The sequence below is a fragment of the Macrobrachium nipponense genome, chromosome 31 (genome assembly GCF_015104395.2).
Source record: "Macrobrachium nipponense isolate FS-2020 chromosome 31, ASM1510439v2, whole genome shotgun sequence".
NCBI lineage: Eukaryota > Metazoa > Arthropoda > Malacostraca > Decapoda > Palaemonidae > Macrobrachium > Macrobrachium nipponense.
In genome coordinates, this window is record NC_061093.1 from 38,716,713 (window position 1) to 38,726,303 (window position 9,591).

Consider the following 9,591-nt stretch of genomic DNA (forward strand, 5'->3'; position numbering starts at 1 on the left):
TCAGTAATATATTCATATTCAAATGAAATATGGAATCTCTCTCTCTCTCTTCTCTCTCTCTCTCTCTCTCTCTCTCTCTCTCTCTCTCTCTCACGTCTGACTACTCGTAAGTCTATATGGGATTGAGAAAGCTGTCAGAATTCATGTTTTCCCGGTAACATAATTTAGTTCTGTGAAATCCCATTCAGAAGGGTACAGTGTGAATTGAGTTACCCTTTGATCAGGACTCTTGCTCTCTCTATGAATGAAAATCCTTTCCCTGATTTTCATCTTTTTCTTTCTTGTTATCGTTGTTTCTTTTTGCTTCTTTCTTTTTTTAGCCAGTTTTCGTCGTTGTGTCTTTGTCTTACATTTATTTCTCTTCGCATTGTGTTTTTCGTGTATGTTCTTCTATGGGGATTCAGTTTCGTTTGGGTCATTTTTTTTTATATTTTCGGAACTGAATCAGTTTTCTTTATAGAATCGTTATTTTCGTTCCAGGCAATTAACCTGATGTGCTGTTCCCAATGGGCTTTTATGTGGTTTTTTTAAGGGTCCATTTTTTCATTCAAACATTCCCAAGAATTAACAATGCTCTTATTTTAATTGGTATATTAACAATTCTCTTATTTTAATTGGTATGTTAAGGTACCATAAGTCTTATTAATTGTATGTACACCGTGAATTCAAAATTTCATGACTGCATGACAATAGATTCCTTATTCTTCATGTTGATAATTTTGCATACAAATCGGCCACTTTCAGTCTCCATGTCATTTCTACTACTACTACTACTACTACTACTACTACTACTACTACTACTACTACTACTGCCAATAATAATAATAAACCTCTCTCATACTGCTTAGTTCGTCCTTTCTGTAAATTAATCTGCAGTCCAGTTCCCCTTTTACGTATTCAGTCGGTGATCATTAATTTCTTCCCGTCTTACTCATTTTAATGATCCGATTTTCTCTTTGCTCTTTCCTCCTCAGTAATAATCCTGAGCCACTCGCACACTGTCTATAGATATAAAAATAGTTCTAATTCACATAATTAAGTCTTCATTTATGCTAATCCTTGCGCTTTAATCTCGGAGAAAATTCTGGTAGCAGACCCAGCTAGGTAACTAATTATCTTCCCTCTGTAAAGTTATTTGGAGAAGCTTACTCTGCACCTTGACTTCGCCTTCTTTAGTTGTATTTGGTCATTCTCTCACCTCTTTGTGTACGTTAGTCGATGATCGATCACTGTCCCATTTCCTTGTTACTATTAACTTACCTCAGATCAAATGCTGCCATATGAAGTGCCTGTTTTCCCACAAAATTATTGTTCTTGTCATTTTTGGCTTTATTGAATCTTAGCATAAACTCTTTTAGTAGGTTATCGTATGAAAATAACTTCAGGTTATATATTCATAACCCTAATGATTTCCTTCGTGTTCCTTTGTCTTTGGCTCTTTAAAGTTTCAGGTTTTATTCTTAGTCCAAGAGTGTTCAACGCTTATTGATAAAATTTATGAATGTTGCTTCATTTAACATGCATTTGCAATATTATGTTTTGCGTCGCGTACTTTTCTGAGTCCAGCCTGCAAATGCATTCTATCCTGTCAGTTTTGCCCGAATTGCCATTTTCTTGCCAGGATCGGCTGATTAAAACCTGTTTCTCTCGTTAGTAATGCAATTCGTACTTCTAGAGGGCATTCTGGTCTTTTATATTCAAGTCTCTTTTTCTCAAGGTATTGTATGCCTTTCGTGTGGCTGAAACCTTAGTAAAATAAAAGACTTCAACGCTCGCATTATCTGATGCCTCTGTTGATAAAATTAAGTGGCTCATATGCTAGGAGGGTGTTTACACCAATAAATAACCCGGAAAAATCTTATAAATAATTTTTCATCTAAATTTCTATGTGATGGAAAAATATAGAAAATACTACTATAATTCATCTTTTTCAAGTGCTTAATTTATTTGCCATATATGTTTAAATAGAAAGTATTCATTGAGAAGCTAAAAGATAAAATTGCCACAGAAGTGTTCATTACTCATATTCTTTTCATTCTAACCCAATTTTCCACACACGTAACATATTTGAGGAGAATGCTTCAGAGGAAATATATATAAAAAACATAAAAAGGTACTCTTACAACTTTGTAACTCTCGGAAAGGCTCCAGAAGACTTCATTGATTTCGTGGTATTTTCAAGGCATGCTTTGGTCAGGTCTACCCAAGCTTTAAAAAATTTCAAGTACTATGGTGGTAACAGTTGTATGGATTCATATTCCTCCCGTCATACACCTTGGATTTTATGCGACACATTCATAGGATGTACTATGTATTTTAAGATCTAGTAAAAATCTCTCTCTCTCTCATCATCTTCCTGCCTCCTCTCCTCTCTCCTCGTCTCTCTCCCGTCTCTTGCGTTCTCAGCTCAAAAATTCTCTCCTCTTCTCTCTGGTCTCGGTCCCCTCTCTCTCTCTCTCTCATCTGTATTTTTCTGACTTTTCATCATATCCTCCATTCAGAAAGATTGCGGTTATTAATCAAATCAGTCGTTAGTTTTTATTTTGGCAGCCAATTTTATCATTTGTGTATAAACATGTACTTGGATGGGGACGTTAGGGGTGAATATTTAATCAAGAATAATATATAATTCACGAATGATGTATTACCAACGAGTTACGAGTCGTACCCCCTTTCAAATCTAGTACTATGAAAAATAGATATACTGGTTGGCAATAAAATATTTTCCGATCTCTTACATTGTACGGCAAAAAATATTTTGTTTTGAACTCATTCAAAACAGAAGCATTACAACTGATTTGTGGTTCATGTTCATTTCTATAGAGAATTTGGTTGGCTCTATTTTCAACTGTTGGTTAACTCAGATGTCTTTTATCGGTGTTCAGAAAAGTTGGTTGGTTGGTCTGCTGTGTTCCGTGGTCTTCCACAGAATTTAGCTTGAGCTGCTTTGCAAGGGACAAAGCCAGGTATACTTACAACTATTTACCTATTGCGTTATTCCCTTCATGTGTTAATCTATTAATTTATGAGTAATTTATTATTACTTAAGCTTATTGAGTCTTCTATTTCTTTGTTTATTATTTTCTAGTTATCCATTTCGAATTCCAAAGGATTATTTATGAAAATTTGTCTGTAAACGGCCTAGTACCGGAGCATTTGCAGCCATTCAACGTTGACAGTCAAAAGCAGGATTGGAGGTAAAGTAAAGGACTAAAAAGCGGGTGTAGATAGGGAAGGAGGGACGAAGCCAACAACGTTTAATTATACCTACAGTGCATCAAGTGAGGTCCACTAACGAGACTACCCTTTTGATGATTTTTTGTATTGATTTACATAGCATTATTTACGGAGATTATTTATGAGGATTTATATATGCCCATATATATATATATATATATATTTTTATAATATATATATATATATATATATATATATGATTGTGTGTATAGATTATATATCTCCGTAAGTAATACTGTGCATGTAATAAAAGAAAATCACCAAAAACGGGGTTTTCTCGTTCAGTGGATCTCGCTTGATGCATTGTAGGCATAATTAAACGTTGTTGGCATATATATATATCTATGTATATATTGTATACTATATATATATATATTAATAATAATATTATATATTATATATATATATATAAATGCTATTGACTCAAGACTTTTTTACATATATAATCTTTTCCTGCACTTTCTCTTCCACGCCTGATTGAATAACCACACCTCCGTTGTAATTCTCCTCTTCCTTGAATAGCCCCGACCCTCCCGTCTCGTCTATTCCCTGCATTCTCTCCTTCCTTGCTTCAGCAATCTACAATTGATTGGTCTTGGAAGTGAGTTTTAGTCGGGGCTGTGGACTGAGTAATAACCTGTGTTCCTGAAAACGTGGTGCTTTCGTTGGCCCTGGCTGAATAATCCATTATTGTAACGGGAAATACTTGGAAGGTGACATTGGGGTTACAAGTTTTATAAGTATCCAGGCAAACTGGGTACATATGTGAAGTTGGCGGGGTTTAGTTTTCGCATCATGGGCATTCTAGTTTAGCGGAACCCTCTCATTTTATGTCGGTATGATTTTCTTCTTTTTCATATTACTCGTCATATGGAAATCCTTAACAAACCAAGAAATTATCTCGCTAACTATAGTAGATTCACATCCACCGTGCATTTGATGTCTAGGCCAGTCCCTTACGACGCTCCTGATTGGCTGTTGATAAGCCAGTCACGGGGCTGGAAACTCTCAGTCTCTCTCGAGCGTTCGCATGGGTAGGATCTATATTTCAGGAGAAGTGGAACATACATCCTGCCTATGTGAACTCTCTCGAGAGAGCCTGAGAGTTTCCAGCCCTGAGACTGGATTATCAACAGCCAATCAGGAGCGTCGTAAGGGACTGGCCTAGACATCAAATGGACGGTTGATGTGAATCTACTATAGTAATGCCGAGCCTTAATCTCTGGAAATGGAAAAGTAAATTACTTTGAGAGCCATGCTGGGAACATACATTTTAACCAAAACAGGCGATAATTTATAGCTAAACTTCTTTATTTTCAATTATGATTTTCTTGATGGACTACAACACCTGGTGTCACTGTAACATTGCAGATTCTTAATTTACTTCACTCACGCAGGACGTCTGAAAATGGCTTTTGAGCTCTACGGGTGACTTGACGCACTTTTACGCTCAAGTCTATCAACTTATTCGGAAATGTATTGAAATAAACTTTGTTAACATGTTCTAGCACACTATTAAGTATGATTGTATGCACATTCCAGATTATAAAAATTCTCGTGAAGTGTGGACTAGAAACAAAGCTCAAATCTTCAATATTGAAACAAACAAATGATGGGACTGGGTCAACGTCGCCCAAGTACATTATGGCCATTGAAAGCAAGATCGACATGCAGGCGAAAAAGAGGAAAACAGCCCCTAATGCATTCGTACATTAAGGGCTTAGCCACGATTCTAGAGTTGTATCATTAGCGAAACCATTAAAGGCAAATGGATGCTTCAAGGCGGAAACATTGAAGATGGCGTCATCAAAAGAGAGAGAGAGAGAGAGAGAGAGAGAGAGAGAGAGAGAGAGAGAGAGAGAGAGAGAGAGAGAGAGAGAGATTCTGATTAGAAACATCCGACATGCACAAAAAGATATTCTCTTTTTTTAGCATCATTCTTCGTTTTATTCATATGAGAGGATTATCACAAAATTTATTTTTGACTCACATCTGGATCGAACCCTAATCTCAAAATGTATAAGGTCAGGAGGCCACCAAATGACCCACATAGGTGATGAAACAATTTTGAACCTATTAGTAAGTATTTTGTGGGCAGGCCGACTCCAAACATGGCAGCGAATTTTACACAACTTCCTGACCCATTAGTGAGTCAATCGGCAGCATTTCATTCGAATTACTCCTGCAGCAGCGTGAATATGTTGGTACTAATGAACGCACAAGCAAGTGTTTCACAGAAATAAATTTCTGACTCTCATCGGGATCATTTGAGAGACTGGGGGTCGATTCTAACATGTCAGAAATTTACTTTTGTGAAATACGTGCTCATGTGTTCATTAGTTGCAGCTTATGCACGCTGAAGAGGCGGTTCGAAGGAAATGCTGCCAATTGACTCGTGCCAGCATATATTATAAATTTATTCGCAGCTGCTTGGATTTGTTTATGATAGGCAGTTAACACCTTGTTCTGGAACTTAACAATAGTAGCATTCTATATATATATATATATATATATATATATATATATATATATATATATATATATATATATTATATATATATATATATATATATATATATATATATATATATATATGTGTGTGTGTGTGTGTGTGTGTGTGTGTGTGTGTGTGTGTGTGTGTATAAGCAAATACCACAGGAAAATGATAGTCAGAAATCCAAGCGCTTTCGTCTTTACTAAGACATTGTCAAGGAGCGAGTGAAATACAATTGGAGAGAAAGGTCTCAGGTACACAACAAGATCAAGAATACCAGAAGGTTAATTGTCAAGAGGGTAAAAATAATAGAGATAATCCAGGATTGCCGGATATCACACGGTCACAAACCTAAACAGATTTGACCCTAACCGAAATTACAAATTATCTTTACAGTCCAAAACATTTAAAAACTTAATATATTAATTTTGTTGCTTATATTTACCTACAACTTTTTTCATTATGAAAGCATCAAGTTTAAATAAACCAAGACTTAAATTTAGAACATTTATATTTGACTTGATGAAACAAGATTCAATGATATTCCTTTTAACTGTGTCATTACATGGGATTAAGAGCTCTTGCTTGACTCCAGTTAATAGGATGATCTAAATCTCTCATATGTACAATTAATGCATTCGATATTTGCCCAGTTCTCACAGAATATTGGTGCTGGTTGAGACGTTGTGAAAGAGATTTACCGGTCTGTCCGTAATAGACTTTATCACACTTTTTGCAAGGAATTTCATATATGCAGCCTGGAAGATCTTTAGGAGAATTTTTGATTACTAAACTCTTGACATTAATATTACTGGAAACAGCATTTATGTTAAAAAGCTTTAAAATTCTAGGAATATCTAAAAACCTTTCATCATAGGGAAATTTTAGAATGTTAAGCTTACTAAATTCAAGTTTGTCATTTGTTGAATAAAATGTTTTTCTAGCTTTTTTCCATGCCACATCTACAAAGGTCCTTGGGTATTTAAGTTTCAATGCAATATCATAAATAGTTTTAATTTCCGCGTCAATAAACTGCGGGCTACAGACACGTAAAGTCCTTAGGAACATCCCAGAAAAAACAGAGAATTTAACATTTTGATGGTGATTGGAGTAGTAATGAACAAAAGAGGCAATGTTAGTTGATTTTCGAAAGACTGAAAAGGTGAAATTTCTATCATTCCTATGGTCAGTTACATCAAGAAAATTCAAATTACTATTTCTTTCTTCCTCTACAGTAAATTTTATAGAAGGGACTAAATTATTAAGATTATTAAGGAATTCCTGGAGATTTTCGTGAACTGGCCAAATACAGAAAATATCATCCACATACCTAAACCATATAACTTTTTGGGGCAAAATTCTTGGTAAGAGTTTTGTGTCAAAAAATTCCATGTAAATATTGCTAAGGACAGGAGATAAGGGATTACCCATAGCCATCCCAAACTTTTGTACAAAAAATTTCCCATTAAAACAAAAATTACTATCTTTGATACATAACCTTATGAGATTAATGAGGTTTTCTACAGTTAAAGGTATGTCATGACTTTCTAATTCATCCTCCAAATATTCAAGTAAATCATCTACAGGCACTTTTGTAAATAAAGAGACAACATCAAAACTAACCATATTAAAATCAAAATTCAGATTTAAACTATTCAATTTGTTTATAAAATCAACATTGTTTTTACCATTCGTGTTAGAAATGTTTCCTACCAAAAGAGCAAGAATTTTTCAAGCCATTTAGATTAATTATACGTACCTGAGCCCACTGAACTAATGATTGGTCTGATAGGGTTATTGATATCATCAGGGTATAGGTTTTGATTAAATTTTTCCAAATAACAAAATTTTTCATTGTTATTTGGAAAAATTTAATCAAAACCTATGCCCTGATGATATCAATATTTGTAAAGGTATTGTGTATGGTGCTATGAGTAAACACTCTCCCCCTAATGTACCCGTGAGATTTCTCCAGGCTTTTACGAAAATTAAAGAAGCCGAAACAGTGAAAGTGAAAAAGCAGATAAATATAATGCAATGGTAATAATGAATAAAAGTGACCATGTAAGTAAAATAATGACATTGCTAAATGATACTGATACTTATACGAAACTGAATAGTTTAAATTTGAATTTTGATTTTAATATGGTTAGTTTTGATGTTGTCTCTTTATTTACAAAAGTGCCTGTAGATGATTTACTTGAATATTTGGAGGATGAATTAGAAAGTCATGACATACCTTTAACTGTAGCAAACCTCATTAGTCTCATAAGGTTATGTATCAAAGATAGTAAATTTTGTTTTAATGGGAAATTTTTTGTACAAAAGTTTGGCATGGCTATGGGTAATCCCTTATCTCCTGTCCTTAGCAATATTTACATGGAATTTTTTGACACAAAACTCTTACCAAGAATTTTGCCCCAAAAAGTTATATGGTTTAGGTATGTGGATGATATTTTCTGTATTTGGCCAGTTCACGAAAATCTCCAGGAATTCTTTAATAATCTCAATAATTTAGTCCCTTCTATAAAATTTACTGTAGAGGAAGAAAGAAACTGTGATTTGAATTTTCTTGATGTAACTGTCCATAGGAATGATAGAAATTTCACCTTTTCAGTCTTTCGAAAATCAACTAACATTGCCTCTTTTGTTCATTACTACTCAAATCACCATCAAAATGTTAAATTCTCTGTTTTTTCTGGGATGTTCCTAAGGGCTTTACGTGTCTGTAGCCCGCAGTTTATTGACGCTGAAATTAAAATTATTTATGACATTGCATTGAAACTTAAATACCCAAGGACATCTTTAGATGTGGCATGGAAAAGAGCTAGAAATACATTTTATTCAACTAATGACAAACTTGAATTTAGTAAGCATAACATTCTAAAATTACCATATAATGAAAGGTTTTTAGATATTCCTAGAATTTTAAAGCTTTTTAACGTAAATGTTTTCAGTAATATTAATGTCAAGAGTTTAGTAATCAAACATTCTCCTAAAGATCTTCCAGGCTGCATATATGAAATTCCTTGCAAAAAGTGTGACAAAGTCTATTACGGACATACCGGAAAATCTCTTTCACAACGTCTCAAACAGCACCAATATACTGTTAAATATATACAGTTGTTCAGTGTATATATTTAACAGTAAAGATTTATTATTCTAAGAAAAGAATTGTCTTTAGTCCTTTTGTCCTGTCACGATAGTTCAAAAAGGAATGAAATTTGATAGTAAAAAGAAAGAAAACATAAAAACTACACAAACAAACAAAGGTTATACCATCAAAAGTGTTTACGCACTGGATAACAATACATGTGTACACTTTTGTAATTGCTTTTGCCCGGTGTTAAGCCTACTTAAGTCTTTACCTGTCTGATTTTTCTCGTTTCACTCCATGTTAGTAGGATTACATATACATCAACTAACGGATTTTTTCGATTTTTTAAAGATTTTCCATATTCCGGAACCAATTTTTCGGAATAGATCTGCCGATATTCACTGTCTGATTCCGGCTTTTTTCTTTCTTACGATTATAAAGAGAGAGAGAGAGAGAGAGAGAGAGAGAGAGAGAGAGAGAGAGAGAGAGAGAGAGAGAGAGAGAGAACGTATGGATACCTGTTCAACTATGCTTATCGATTTCTTGAATTAACAGAAGAAAACATAGTTGATTCACAGTGTTTACGTATATTAGACAAATTTATATATTTGGGGGGGATTGCAATCATAATTTAATCCATCTAACAGTCATTGTATTCAATCTATTTTCTCTAATCATAATTTAATCCATTTAAGAGTCATTATATTCAATCTATTTTCTCTAATCTACACAATAAATAAATGACCTGTGTGAAGTGTTGCAT